The sequence below is a fragment of the Benincasa hispida genome, chromosome 12, assembly GCF_009727055.1.
Source record: "Benincasa hispida cultivar B227 chromosome 12, ASM972705v1, whole genome shotgun sequence".
Taxonomy (NCBI): Eukaryota; Viridiplantae; Streptophyta; class Magnoliopsida; order Cucurbitales; family Cucurbitaceae; genus Benincasa; species Benincasa hispida.
Genome location: NC_052360.1, coordinates 58,534,573 through 58,550,886, shown reverse-complemented (window position 1 = coordinate 58,550,886; position 16,314 = coordinate 58,534,573). Strand labels below are relative to the sequence as shown.

At 35.2% G+C, this 16,314-nt stretch overlaps 1 long non-coding RNA gene across 1 annotated transcript; it reads left to right on the top strand.

Moving 5' to 3' along the window:
* The first annotated feature begins 5,699 nt into the window (after window positions 1-5,699).
* On the top strand, window positions 5,700-8,758 carry LOC120068421. The gene is made up of 3 exons (XR_005479199.1): window positions 5,700-6,098; window positions 6,186-6,541; window positions 6,646-8,758. It is a non-coding gene; the product is annotated as an uncharacterized LOC120068421 (long non-coding RNA).
* Window positions 8,759-16,314: the final 7,556 nt, after the last annotated feature.

Below are 16,314 nucleotides of genomic sequence, written 5' to 3'. Positions count from 1 at the left end.
CTTTGATATAGGAATATATGCATAAGTAGATGCGAAATGCATGCTTTTGGTGATATGATGATTACCATGATATTGTTTGTGTAGTGACTATGGAAACTGAGATTATGCCCGGGATATAGTTAGCATGCTTAACAAAAAGGTGCTTGGCGGGAAAAATAGTCGGCTTCAGTCGGTGGGAAATAATAGTCGGCTTCGGTCAGCGGAAAATAATAGTCGGCTTCACTCTGTGGGAAATAATAATCGGTGACGACCGGCGGGAAATATGGTCAAGTACCTAAGCATGACTAGCAGGATAAATAAAATAGTCAGTGTGCACATTGGCGGGAATTAGGGTCATAGGAAGGTTTCCATAGGTGATTGTATTGATTGATGATATGATATGCATGCCACATGTAGCTTTCTGGAATAAAGATTACTGATTGCATGACTATATCTTTGACTGTGCCTGAGTTACAATGTGAGTGTTGGCATGAGATTGTTTTCCCAAAAATGATGATTTTCAAAATGATTTCCGGCTTAAAAGAACCATTCACTGGGCTTAGTAGCTCACACTCTTTCAAAATGTTTTCTTAATCCCTCCTCCCTCCCCTCCCTCCCCCCCCCCCCCCCTCCCCCACCAGGTAGCGGAAGATGAAAAGTTCTAAGGTGCTACTAAGGTTAAAGTCTGCCACGTGCCACAAATACACTTTCGGAGGATTTTACGATTGTCGTTGTAAACCTTGTTGTTAAATCTTTAAGTTGTATAAACGTTATATCACATTGTAATAAAAGATGGGCCTACTTAATCCATGGTACTTTATCTCCTTGACTTAATCATTCCGCTGTGTATAAGTTATAGTATGGTATCAGAGTTATTTCCGTAAGAGTCATTAGGCAATAAGTGTCAGCCTAAGGGTTGATAAATGTTGCAGTCGCATCCCTCTCCCAGGCCAGGAGGGAGGTCTGGGGGCGGGGTGTGACAGTTAAACCAAGGTCACACAATTGCCCAACGAAGACAAGATTAAATGACAAATTTGGAACACAATAAGTATTGGAAAGCTGTAATAGGGAAGTTTCAATGGAGCCAACATGGGATATGGTCATGCAATTTCCATCAACAACATAAATGGGAATAAGAGATTTGGTAGAAGTAGATGCAGTCATAAGAGAAAAATCAGTCGTCATATGGTTGCAACAAGCAGAATCAAGAAGTCATCTATTACCTAGGGAGACCGTAAGCACAAAGGAATTTAATGAAATCACCTGTTTATGTAAGTCTTGTAAGTCACTCATTTGAAAAGTAGACGGGGAAGGTTCAGAGGTAGCAGAAGAGGTAGCAATAACAGTAAAGGCAAAACCAGGATTAGTTATAAAAGATAGCGACTTGGAGGTATGTCCTGATAGTCGCGGTGGCCTTGTAAGATAGTTGTCCAGAATATGACCTCTTTTGTGACTATATCTGCACTCGACTTTTGGATAGTTAGCAAACTTATGCCCAATGAGCTTACAGATTTTACAAAAGGAAGCTCAAGAACTACCAGGCATATGAGTGTTGGCGAGTACAACCTCCGATTTTCAAGAAGAAGTGATGCCAAGACGTTTTTCTTCAAATAGAATTTCCTAAATTGCTGCATCTAGAGACGGAAGGGGACTACGGTGGAGTAAAGCAGCACTCATATTCTAGACGAAGTCCCATAAGAACAATAATAAGGCAAAGGTGATTAGTACTAATTTTAGCTTCATCCAATTGTGTCCATACTGGCTGAAGTGTAGCCAAGTTTTCGTTAACAGATTTCCCCATCTCCAAAGTACGATGAATCAGAGTGTTGTACAGTTGATAGTAGTGAGCTAAGCCAACGGACTGAAATCGAGTAGATAGTAAATCCCACAAACTCTTGGCATCATCAAACACTTCAAACTGAACATGGATTGCCGTTATAGATGTATATCCGATCCAAGTGATGATTTGATGGTTTTTGTTGTCCCAATATTCTAATCGTTCAACAAATTTAGTATCGTCTTAAGTGGATATCTTGACTGGTTGGGGAGTATCATCAGTGATAATTCGTCATAATTTATGCTCGTTTAGGAAACTCTTCATTTGATAGGCCCAAGTAATGTAATTTGTCCCATCAAACATAGTACTAATGGGATGAAATACATGATCCTTTCCCATGTGGCTTGGCGGTTTAGAAGAAGAAGAAAACCAAGGACAACAAGCGAGACTTGGTGACTTGGCAGCTTGGCTGAAGGGATCAAAGATTGATTTCTGGACCAAGAATCAGGGATCGAGTTTAATCGAGGATTGAGTTCTTGCATGGCTAAAAGGATCAAAGGTCGAGTTATGGACCGCAAATCAAGGATCGAGTTCGATCGAGGATTGAGTTTTGGATCGGGGATTAGAGCATCGAGTTTTGCATAGTGGGGATCTAGGATCGTGTTTTTCACAGAGGCTACATAATCGAGGATCGAGTTTTTCATAGTGGCTTCGAACAAGGGATCTATGTGGTTCTTCTTCATGCCAAATAGGGGTTCTAGGCGGTCGGTCGATGACTAGACAGCAAGGATGACAGAGAACAAGAGGAAGAAGAAACCAGCTAGAAAGTCTCTGATACCATGTGAAAGATGTATTGATCAAATGTGTCTTTACAAGGAACTGTACAGGGGTATAAATATTGTATTAACACCCTAAGAATAGACCCTAACCAAATTAACCAAATCCTAAAGACTCTCCAAAGGAGACCTAGTATACAGGACATTTCACACCCCGCACCAGATTATTCTCCTAACCTGGATGGAATAGTGACTGCAGTAGTTGTCAACCCTTTTGCTGGCACTTATTGCCCATCTCACCTTAAAACATTACTTAAACCCTATATACATACATAATAACACAGAACTTAACACCTTTACACTATAAGGTTTCACAGCATTATTCACACATGAATATTACAACTTAGTGAGCCCTATCTAGAATACAAGTCACTGGTCAGACACATGTGTACTAGCTGATACCGATCTTCAATTATGCTTCCTTTAACCCATTTCTTTAAGTGGCAGAGCAGCATCAGAAATGTCTTCTGGGAACTGACCGCTACCTGTAAAAGAAAACATTTGAAAACGTGAACTAGAAGCCTAGTGAGTGACTTTACAAAACATAAATCTTATGTTTAAGAACCATAGCTTGACAGCGTAATACCAAAACTAGAATAAACCAAGCAACGTATACATAAAGACCTTTAAAACCATCGTATCAAGAACCTGAGTCATAGCTGAGAATGAGCACTCCCTGCTCTAATTCCAACGTCAAGCCATGGCCGGATAAAACCTCTTCCTCGACCTGTTCACATAAAATTATACCCAGAAGAGATCCCCACATTGATCTCTTTAAACAATCTGATGGTGTCTCAAACAACATCCTTAAGACATAAACGTAGATAACAACTTCTATACATCAATACTCATTAGATCTTGGATGAGAACGAGCATACACCGCTCAAGCTCCCAACGTCTATTACTGGCCAAGAGATCCATATCTCGGTCTCACATTCACACCTACCTACATACATTATTACACATCAAGCATTGACGATCATTCACAAGCATTAACAACTCCAGTCTATCCTTCTAGTCCAGAAGAAAGTATGACTATCTCTATTCCTAGTTGAGATTGAATTCAAATCTAACCCTCAACCTCAACCTTAATCGGGGAGAACTCTTTAGCTCAATAACTTGACGTCGTATTACCTATGTGCATGTAGTTATAACTGGGTATCGTCGTACTGTATATACCTGACTAGGATACCTTCTCATAAGTTCTTCAGTATCCTCAGGTACTTCTGCTCAGATACCTTCTCAAACGTCCTTTAGTATCGAGCTGTTAAGATACCTACTCATATGTCCCTCGGTATCAATTTGGCCGGATACCTTCTCAAAAGTCCTTTGGTATTAAGTTGGTCGGGTACCTTCTCAAAAGTCCTTCGGTACCAAGTTGGTTAGATATCTTCTCATATGTTCTTTGATATCAATTAGGCCGGATACCTTCTCAAAAGTCCTTTGGTATCAAATTGGCGAGGTACCTTCTCAAGTGTTCTTCAGTACCTTGTTCTAAGTAAAACTAGTCATAGACATTTAGTGGAAAGGATACCTTCTCATAAGTCCTTCAGTATCCATTACAAAACATGCCACCAACATTTAGTTGAACATTACAATTTAGTGCTCAGATCATAATACCAGTTCATCTTTCATACTGAACCATCATAAAAATGGAGTTATTTAACCCTACTATAAGTACTTGAACAATATAACCTATTTACATCAATCCCATAGTAAACATACTCTACTCAGTATGAGAAACTGTTTTACAATCATAATGCTTGGCACATCATTTATTCACTTAACATGAGAAATACTTCCAGTGATATCATAATTTACTAAACCAATAAAACAGTAAGAAATCAACAGTCACTTACCATTTGTTGGTCTCTTAATAAATTACGAGCTTCTGCTAGCTCTTCATGGCCAGCGAGATCACCAAGAGCAGAACCAACAAGATCACCAAGAGCAGAAATAACAAGATCAGCTTGAGCAGAACCAACGAGATCACCAAGAGCAGAAACAGCGAGATCAACTTGAGCAGAACCAACAAGATCACCAAGAGCAGAAACAGCGAGATCAGCTTGAGCGACACTGGAGAGAGCCTCACCAGCGACACTAGCGAGAGTCTCACTAGGGATGCTGGAGAGATCTTCTTCAAACGACATTAGCGATACCTTCTCATTTCCAGCGAGAATTCCCCCGAGAGCGAGATCCTCTTCACAATTTCCAGTAATACTCTACCCAAACGACACTAGCGATACCTTCCTATTTTTAGCGAGAATTCCCCCGAGAGCGAGATTCCCTTCACAATTTTCAGCGATACTCTTCATTAGCAAGTTGTTTGCTTGTTCTTCCCAAGCAGCTGTCTGCTTATTCACGAGTTCCCTGTTACAATTTTAAAAATCCATAACTCAAAATCTAGACCTCTTTTGAAGAAACTTCCTTCTACAAACATATTTAGAATCGAGTTACTTTCTTACCTTAAAATTTCAGCCATTAATTCCTTGTAGTTTGGCCTAGAACCTCAAATCTTCACCTCGGGCCCTGTTTCCCCGAGATTTTATCTTCTCTATAATTTCATCACTTTCCCCCTCTTCTTCTTCTGCCATCTTCCTCTGGCACAATAAATCTGAGAATTAAGTCTTCTCAGTTTTCCAAATGGTACTGATTTCACCAAATTTGTTCATGTAGATTGTCAAACCGGACCTTCGAGGTTCTTTTTCCTTTTTTAATCCTGCTACCACCTCTCAACTCAAGGATAACTTGCCACGTCAACGCTTAGTTCTTCCCACTTAGAACATTCCTCTCCTTTCTTCTAAATTCTCATTAGCAACACATCACCCTTTTTTTTTTTAAATAATAATAATAATAGTACGAAAGGAATGTGTTTATATCATATAGCATTTTTATTTTATATTTTTTTTTCCTTTTCTTATTTTTTTTAAATACCCTTATCTAAGGAACTTTAGTTCGGGTTTTACAGGAGACCTAGTATACATTGTAAAACCCGAACTAAGGTTCCTTAGATAAGGGTATTTAAAAAAAATAAGAAAAGAAAAATAATATAAAATAAAAATGCCATATGATATAAACACCTTCACTTTGTATTATTTTTCTTTTGTTATTAAAAAGGGTGATGTGTTATTAATGAGAATTTAGAAGAAAGGGGAGGAATGTTCTGAGTGGGAAGAATTAAGCTTAGGCTGGCTGAAGGCATTAAGGGAGGGTGATGTGGCAAGTTATCCTTGAGTTGAGAGGCGAAAAGAGAATTAAAAAAGGATAAGGAACCTCGAAAGTATGGTTTGGCGATTTACATGAACAAATTTGGAGAAATCGGTGCCATTTGAAAAGCTGAGAAGGCTTAATTCTCAAAGTAGTTGTGCCAGAGGAAGATGGCAGACGAAGAAGAGGTGGAAAGTGATGGAATTATAGAGAAGATAGAATCTCGGGGAAACAGGGCCCGAGGTGAAGATTTGAGGTTCTAGGCCAAACTACGAGGAATTAATGGCTGAAATTTTAAGGTAAGAAAGTAACTCAATTCTAAACATGTTTATAGAAGGAAGTTTCTTCAAAGGAGGTCTAAATTGTGAGTTATGGATTTTTAAAAGTTGTAACAGGGAACTTGTGAATAAGCAAATAGCTGTTTGGGAAGAATAAGCAAACAGCTTGCAAATGAATGGGAATCTCGCTAAAATTGTAAAGAGGATCTCGCTTTCGGTGCAAATCTCACTGGAAATAGAAAGGTATCGCTGGGAATTGTGAAGAGGATCTCGCTCTCGGGGTAAATCTCGCTAGAAATGAGAAGGTATCGCTAGTGTCGTTCTCTCCAGCATTACTTGTAAGGCTCTCATTGGTAAGGCTCTTGCTGGTGTCGCTGGTGAGGCTCTCGCTAGTGTCGCTGGTGAGGCTCTCTCTAGTGTCGCTCAAGCTGATCTCACTGGTTCTGCTCTTGGTAATCTCGCTGGTAAGGCAATTTGTTGAGGATGGAAATTCCGTTAGTTAATGAGCTGCTTAAGGTATTTTGCAAGAAATTTTAAGTAGTTTAATTGGGGAAATATATTCTTTCAGGCCATGAAGAGCTAGCAGAAGCTCGTAACCCATTAAGAGACCAAGAACTGTGAGTGATTGTGAGATTTCCTTACTGTTTTGTTGGTTTAGTAAATTATGACTTCACTAGAAGTATTTCTCATGTTAAGTGATTAAATGATGTGCCAAGCAACTTGATTTTCTTATACTGAGTAGAGTATGTTTATCATAGGATTGATGTAAATAGGTTATATTGCTCAACTACTTACAGTAAGGTTAAGTAACTGCATATTTATGATGGTTCTGTATGAAAGATGAACTGGTAATATGATCTGAACACTAAATTGTTATGTTCAACTAAATGTTGGTGGCATGTTGTGTAATGGATACTGAAGGGCATATGAGAAGGTATCCTTTCAACTAAATGTCTATGTCTAGTTTTACTTAAAACAAGGTACTGAAAGACTTATGAGAAGGTACCTGGCCAATTTGATACCGAAGGACTTTTGAGAAGGTATCCGGCCTAATTGATACCAAAGAACATATGAGAAGGTATCTAACAAACTTGGTACCGAAAGACTTTTGAGAAGGTACCCGGCCAACTTGATACCGAAGGACTTTTGAGAAGGTATCCGACCAAATTGATACCGAGGGACATATGAGTAAGTATCTTAATAGCTCGATACTGAAGGACATTTGAGAAGGTATCTGAGCTGAAGTACCTGAGGATACTGAAGGACTTATGAGAAGGTATCCTAGTCAGGTATATACGGTACGACGGTACCCAGTTATAACTACGTGCATGTGGATAATACGACGTCGAGGGATTGAACAAAAGAGTTCTCCCTGATTAAGGTTGAGATTGAGGGTTAGATGTATTAAGTCAATCTCAACCAGGAATAGAGATAGTCATATTTCCTTCTAGGCTAGAAGGATAGACTAGAGTTGTTAATGCTTGAGAATTATCATCAACGCTTGATGTTTAATAATGTATTAGTTTTTCCAAGCATGTTGTACATGTCTAATGCATGTTGGTGGTTCCATAAACTAGTTGAATAACGTTGTAATTTAGCTATTTCACCAAATATGAAGCATGTGTTAGGGTTAAGGCTAAGGTTAAAGGAAGCTTGACATACTACGTTTAAATACCTAAACTTGCCAAGGTACATGTGGTGGTATTTCAAAGAACAAATGAGTAGAGATACTGGTAAGGAAGGTATCTAAATAAATGTACCTAAGATGTTGACGACACATAGTAAACTCCACGTGTATTTAGGCAAGTGTGAATGCGAGACCGAGATATGGATCTCTTGGCTAATAACAGACGTTGAGGGCTAGAGCGGTGTATGCTTGTTCTCATCCAAGATCTAATGAGTATTGATGTATAGAAGTTGTTATCTACGTTTATGTTTTAAGGATGTTGTTTGAGACACCATCAGATTGTTTAAAAAGATCGATATGGGGATCTCTTCTGGCTAGAATTTAATGTGAACGGGTCGAGGAAGAGGTTTTATCCGGCCATGGCTTGACGTTGGAATTAGCAGGGAGTGCTCATTCTCAATTATGATTCAGGTTCTTGATGCGATGGCATTAAAGGTCTTTATGTAAACGTTGCTTGGTTTAATCTAGTTTTGGTATTACGCTTTCAAGCTATGGTTCTTAAACATGAGATTTATGCATTATAAAGTCACTCACTGGGCTTCTAGCTCATGTTTTCAAATGTTTTCTTTTTCAAGTAACGGTCAGTTCCCAGAAGACGTTTCTGATGCCGCTCTGCCACTCAAAGAGACAGGTTAAAGGAAGTGCAATTGAAGATCAGTATTAGCTAGTACACACGTGTCTGATTAGTGATTTGTATCCTAGATGAGGCTCACTAGGTTGTATTATTCACGTGTAAACAATGCTGCAAAACTCTGTAATGTAAATGTATTGAATTATGTGTTCATATGCATGTATACAGGGTTTGAGTATGGTTTTTAAGGTGAAATAGGCAGTGGGTGCCAACAAAAGGGTTGGTAACTGCTCCAGTCACCACTCCGTCTAGGTTAGGAGGATAATCTTGTGCGGGGTGTGACATACATTGACATGATTGATTTGCCAAATCATGAAGAAGAATATGAAACTTAGGTACACAAAGAATCGAGTTTCTTCTCCCTTCGCAAGGCCTCCAATTATGCATTCTTTTGTGTACACAAAACATTATCAACCACTAAACAAATATACTAAAATTAATAATAAATTCATCCTTACGATTCCCACTCCAATCTCCATAGCTGAAGCACCCAATAAAATCAAATCATCGCCGTCGTCCAATCCTCCTCCAGCACTCCCCAAGAACTCTCCAAAGACGAAGCCAAGGAGAATACTGTCATTCCACCACCACCCAAACCCCCCTTTTTTTCCTTCTTTGTTTTCCTTATTTTATTTTAAAAATATATATTTTTTTTATTTTATAATATTTTTCAGCTCAAAATTTTCTTTACGGATTGTTTGTTTGGTGGGTGAAAAAGAGAAAATGGAGAAATTGTATATATATATTTGAAGCTCTACCCTCGATTTTGTTGAAATTTGATTCAATTGTTATTTTACTATATGCCTTTAAAAATTTGAATTTCACAGTAAAAGATTCTCCGAAAATATAAAAGAAAATACTAAAAAAATAAGAGAAGAAGATAAGAGTTGGGGGGAAATGATAAAAAGAAAATAGATTTAGCCTTAAATCGTGGACGGGGTACATGATTTATCTGCTGATTGAAAACTCGTGGATCATGTCCACGATTTCACAACCGTATTTTTGTCAATAGTTTCAAACCAACACTATTTTTGACAATAAATATTAAAATAAATATTAAAATAAAAATTATTTTAAAAAGCATTGTTGTTTTCAAATTATTCAGTTTGATTTCGATGGTATATCTTACTTATATTAATTGTGTCAACCAATAAACTAATAAAGTATATGAGTTAATTTGTTATATTTTCATGATTTTGATATGATTTTGTTACATTTAATTTGATATGTCAATTGTATAAAGTACATATTTTCATATTTTGTGTATCGGTTAGCTAATAAACCGAAATTAGAGAGAGAGAAAAAAGCATATCAGTGAAATTATATTAATATATACAAAATATGAAGTATATCATGAAAAAGATATACTTAAAGAATAATATTGATATTTTTAGAAAGAAAAAACATTGATATTTCAATTGTATATCAATACTAATTCAAAATGTATTCTTGAAGTATATCATTAGTGTAGTACTACTGTTTTTTGCACTCATGCAAAATTCATTTAAAATATAATATTGATGTATCAATATATATGTGTGTGTGTATGTATATATGTATGTATCTATATGTATGTATGTATATATATTATATCAATAGTATATTAATCGATAATCATTAAAAAATCACCATTTTAAGTATATCATTTGTGTATCTATCAATACTTTTTCTAAATCTTTATCAAGTATAACATTTATTAATGTATCAATATAAACATAAAAAAATTTTACAAATAAAAAAAATTTCAAACTATTTACAGATATAGAAAATAACTAATAAACATTAATAGACTTCTATCAACGTTTATCAATGATAGATTTGTATCAGTTTCTATCACTATAATATCAATGATGGACTTCTATCAGTTTCTATAATTTATAGACTTATATCAACATCTATTAATGGTAAACTTTTATTAGTTTCTATCACTGATATACACTAATAGAATTATATTAATGTCTAACAATGATAGACTAATATCAGTTTTTATCACTGATATTATTAATTATAGACGTCTATCAATTTCTATCATTGATATACACTGATAGACTTCTATCAGCATTTATTAATGATAGACTTATATCAATTTTTATCACTGATAAATGCTGATAGACTTTTATCAGCATCTATTTGTAAAAGACATTAATAAAAATGTCTATCACTATCTAAAAGCAACAAAACTCAAGTCTATCATCTAACTTCATGGGTAAATCAATTTTAGCAATAAAACTTAATGGATGTTCAAGAAAAAGAAGGAGAGAAGAACAAGTAAGGAGATATAATGAAGTAGAAGACAATGAAAAGAAGAAGAAGAAAGATAGAGGTGTGAAAGAGAATAATTAGAAAAATGCTGTAACAGATGTTGAAGAGAAAAATTTAAATGAGAGATGAGATGGATGAGATAAAACTTTAGGGCATTTGATGTTTGTGTAACTAACACAAGAGTAAAAAAAAGATAATTTCGCTACTAAAAAAGGCTAGAAAATCCCATTTTTAGAAAGCAAATAATTTGTCAAAATGAACATATCTCAACTGATATTAAATATGTACTATCGACCTCAAGATTAGAGGTTTAATCCATCGACTCCACATATTGTCAAAAGAAAAATAAAGCAAATAATTCTTCTTTTTAGAATCATAAATTAATAATTTTGAAATGTATGTTCAACCTCAATAATTAAATGATTTGCTAAATGGTTTTTATGGAGATTTCTTTAATTAAAGTATAAAGGGTACATTTGGAGAGATGTTTTCACTTCAGGTCCAAAACTACTTTTCATTTTGTTGGGTTGCATGTCCTAAAACTAGCAGTTTGTAAAATTAAACATATTTCTCGTTTGCAATAAAAATGCTATTGAGGTCGTATTCAATAAACTATTATTGAATATGTAAATTGCACTTGTAAAAATTAAATTCAATAAACTAACGAACCCCTGGAAATAGCATGAATACTTGAACCTTATGTGGGTATATAAAAGAGGATCAAGTTTGGGTATATAGCCAAAACAGTCTATAACTATAAGTATAAGGTTGAATATCTTGTCCTAGGGACAGTATGGATTCAGTCTGCTTTGTATTTGATACAAACAATGTGATCCCAAAATCGTTCATGTGAAGTCACGAGTGCGGGAGCATCCTATGAAAACGATGTTTGCAGAAGACCTAAACACGAAATAGTCACTTTTTCTTTATAACTACCGTTTACTGTTAAAACTGACTATTTCAAACATATGACCTAGGATAACTCGAAAAGATTGGATAGATAGCTAGGAACATAATCTTGCAAGATGAAATTTACTCCTACCCATTTTAAGGTTAGCAGATAGATTGTTCCCTTAAGTACTGACTCCTGCTCTTAAACAAAGAGGCCCCACACTCTCTATAGTTGAGAGGTACTCGGTTCATTGGTAGGACAATAAACCAATTGTTCGTTGGTGGATCAGTAGAGACTTAAGCAGCAAGATGTATTAAAGAGGTAAAACGGTAATTTTGACGACCCAACTGTTAATATGGTTCAAAGAGTTTAGTCAATTAATGTCTTGAGATCGTTGGAGCTTATGATCTGTAGGTCCATTAGGTCCCTCTACTAGTTCACAAATGGATTAAACCTTAGAATAGGGTACTGAGAGAATTTCAAATGTTCAAATTCGAATTAAGGGAATTATTAATTATATACGATATAATTAAACCTTTAATTATCAAACTAAATGAAATTTGAGAATTAGATAATATTTAAATATGATTTAAATATTAATTACATGAATAGGGATTCATGTTTGTGGAATTGATGATTTAATAATTTAATATTAGATATTAATTTTTTAATTAATTTAGTTGTTAAATCAATTATTTAAATAAATTTTAATTAATATTAGTTGTTTGAATCAACAATTAAATATCGAATTTTATGAAGATTCATTTAATTAAATCAATATTTGTTTTAAGTGTTTTAAATTAAATTTTGAAATTTAATTTAAAAATTGAAAATTGATTAAATAAATCCACTCAATCCACCTTAAATTCCACTTCCATTGATAGTGGTTTTGGTTTCAAGCCATGGTGAAATGGTGTGGCATGCTGAATTTGATACAAATAAAATTCATTTCAGTTGAGAAATGTGACATGCAATGCTGATTTTTTAAAAAATTAGTTGAACAAGGGATTTTCAACATTTGAACAAAAGTCCTTCTCTCCAATATTCCATAAAATTGCAGCTCATTTTGGATCCCACAATTGAATCTAAGGTCCTAAAGAATAGTAGGGAAGATCAGGTGGTGGTCTACAACTTGTTGGAGAGTAGAATTGAAGCTGGAATTGAAGGATTGAAGAGTTCTTCAACAGTAATCTCAAAAATCCTATTTCTTAGTTATGCTTGCTTGAAGTAGTTTTCAATTATTATTGTAATAATTTATATTGTTTGCTTGCTTAGGATGTCAAAACTTATCCTAGTAACACTACGAGTACAAGCTACTTTGTAGATGTGATAATTGTTATAAAGTTTTATAAATGATCTGATCCTGATCATTCATGTGGAGACATGTGAGCGGAGGTATTCTATAAAAAGGTGTTTGTATAAGATCCGACCACGAAATCATTAGTATCATTATATAACGTCGTTCATAATAGAGACTTATATTTCACCAGGATGACCATAGGTGATATGACCTGAATCCTAAGTGAGTTGTAAACTTCTGCTTATGAAGGCTATCCTTTGTTTTGTATGGGTGAGAGTGGCCAGATTGCCGACTCAATAAGACTACCATTTTAAGGATCTGTTTGATTGGGGAGCTGGGAACACAACTACATAAGAAGAAACTCACTCTTTTCCCAATGTCGGGATAAGTAGATAAATTACTCTTTTAAGGGCTAATTCTGGGGCTTGAAAAATGTTGCGCCACACCCTCTCCTGGCCCGAGAGGGATTTGGTCATATTTACCATGACTTATTGTCCATTAGAGGATTCAATGATACTTAAGGAGTTAGATGTAACTATAGAGCGAAAACGGTAACATTGGCCTAGTTGTACTTATGAACAATTTGTGAAGGGTCATCACATTTTTTACTGGTTATATCCAATGGACACAAAAATATATCTGTAATGCAAAGAGTACAATTGTCGGTCTTTAGTGGAGTGCTCAACAATTAATGGATGTTGAATTAATTAATTAAAAGAGTTTATTTAATTATTCAAGCACCATTGGAGCTTCAATCTACAGGTTCATGAGGTTCCCTCTATAGCTCAACAGGGTTTAAATGAGAATCAATTTTGGATTAATTTGAATTGTTCAAATTAATGGATAGAATTAATTATATGTGATATAATTAATTTAATTTAATTATATATGATATAATTACTATAATGTATTTGATACATTATATTACAAAGTTTATTTGTGAGGAAATAAATATTTGAATATGATTTAAATATTGATTATGTGAATTGGATTCATATAATTGAATTGAATATAACTGAGATTTATATTAAATATCATTGTTGAGAGAATTAAAACTATAGGTTATATTGTATGTGATACAATATTAAACCATATGTTATATGTTATATATGATATAACATATAGTTTATATATATATATATTAAAATTAAAATTAATTTATTTTTATTTTGAATTTTGTTTAGGGACTTCTCTCCAATAATCTCTCTCAACTCACGTAGTACTTAAGAAGTTAGATGTAATTTTTTATTTTTTTCATAATTAATTTATAGTGTGGGTAGGTTTATGCATTCTATATTCATGTGATGAATATTGGGATGAATGGTTTACAATTATGGATGTTTTCGGGATTGGCCATTTAGAATATACAACTTTTATTTACAAATTGGTTTGTAAAGGCCCCAGTTTTGGACATAAATCTTTGCGATAGAGTATGTGATTTATTGTTTTTGGGTCGTTTGTGGTTATTTTGGTGTGTTTCTGTCTCTCTCAAATCGACTCTTGCCCGCTTTAGTTCCTGATTCGATTGGTTCCCCTGCGGTTCAGTCAGTTCAAGTGGTTCAGGTCCGGTTTAGGGGTTGGGCAGTTTGGTTCGAGTGGTTCAAGGCCCTATTCACTTGTTTCAAACCAGTTGACTATTATTACATAATAGTTAGATTTTTTAATTATTAAATTAATACAAGTGTTATATTAATATAATTAGTTATATTAATTTAATTAATTGTTTAGATGTCCAATCCCGTTCCATTAATTGTTTTAAATTATGCATAAGATGCATGATTTATTTTTTATTATATATAATGTATGCCATATAATATAAATCTCACCATAGGTTATGCATTTAATTTCATGCATCATTTATATTATAAATGTTATAATATATGCATGCATGTATTAATAACATATATGTGCATCATTTATATTATAAAAGTTATAAGATATAGTATGGATGTATGTTTGTGGTAAACCCGGATTTCTATTTTCCTTACTTAAGCAAGTGATAAAAGGAATTAACTAAGTGAAAGTCAAATCCTAAGTTAAGGGGAAGGAAATTTCTAAATGTTAAATAGATTTTCTTTGAATAAATTAAGTTGAGCTTTAATTGGTAAAATTGTAATGAAATTTGTATAATAAGTATGTTGATGAGAAAGTTAGTGTGGAATGGTGAAGAAAGAATGGGGATTTGAAAAGAAAAATATAGAATTGAGTTGGGAAAGTTGGGGAAAAATAATAAGTAGGTTGAGCTAGTGTGAAATAATATGGAAATTAAGTTTGAAAAATTTTGGAAAAATTGGCTAAGTATAGAAAATTTATGTGAAATGCATGTTGTGCACAAAGTGCTAGAAGGCAAGTGACTCGTGGCACAATCGTGTAGGAATTGCACGGAGACAAACAATGTTCGCAGTAGCTAAGAGCAAGATCATTGAGAGTGAGATCAGGAGATCGTTGAGAGCGAGATCATTGAGATCGAGACCAGCGAGATTGGAGAGGAAATGGAGAGAGCGAGATTGGATAGAAGATGGGAGAGAGCGAGACCAGCGAGAAAGCTGGAGAGAGCGAGAGTGGAAAGAAAAGTTAAAGCTAGAAAGAGCGAGAGAGAGAGTGAGATTGGAGAGAGCAAGACCAACGAGATTGTTGGAGAGAGCGAGAACCAGCGAGAAAAGTGGAAGAGAGCGACACTGCCGAGAGCGGAGAGAGCGACACTGCCGAGAACGGAAAGAGCGAGAGCGCATATGCTAGCCTTGCTTTGTCCGATTCGAACGTCACGCCCACGCCTCGCCTATGCATTGAACGACCGAGCAAGCTTCTGGGCGATGTATTTGGACGCGTTGGGTGTCCGATTAAGAGAAATTCTTAAACCCTAAGAAATTATGTTGGATGCGTTTGGGAAGAACACATTAGAACCAAGGTGAAGTCAGCTTACATTGATAAAAAAAGAAGATTAAACATTTGGCCATGCAGCCAAGTAGATGCTGTCAATGCCACGAGCAATTTGAACGCCTATAAATAGGAGTTGGCATTTCATTTTCAAATCGCACAAAAATCATAAATTTCGTAGAGAAAGTAGAGGGCAGTGAGGGTTTAGAGGAATGTGTCAATTTGGACGAGGAGATCTTCCAATCTCCTCGTGCGTTTGAGTGATTCTAAAGCCATCTGAAAGATCTGGAAGTCTAGTTTTCAGAGTAGGGCTGTCGGAGGAAAAAGCTCAAAGGAACTGGGCTGGAGGTTGAGAAGAAGTAGAGGGTCAGACTATCGGATCAGTCTGAGACCAGTCTTGAGATTTTGATGATTCGGCAAAAACCACGAGGAAATTTAGAGCCTAAACGTGTAGGGAAGATTTCCTAAAGATATTTAGAATAAGTTTGTAGAAGGGAAGTATTGCCAAATAAAGTACGGAACTATGAGAATCTAAGTTTGTAAAGTTATCTGGATTCTAGGGGTGAAAAAAGGGACCCGAAGGAGCTA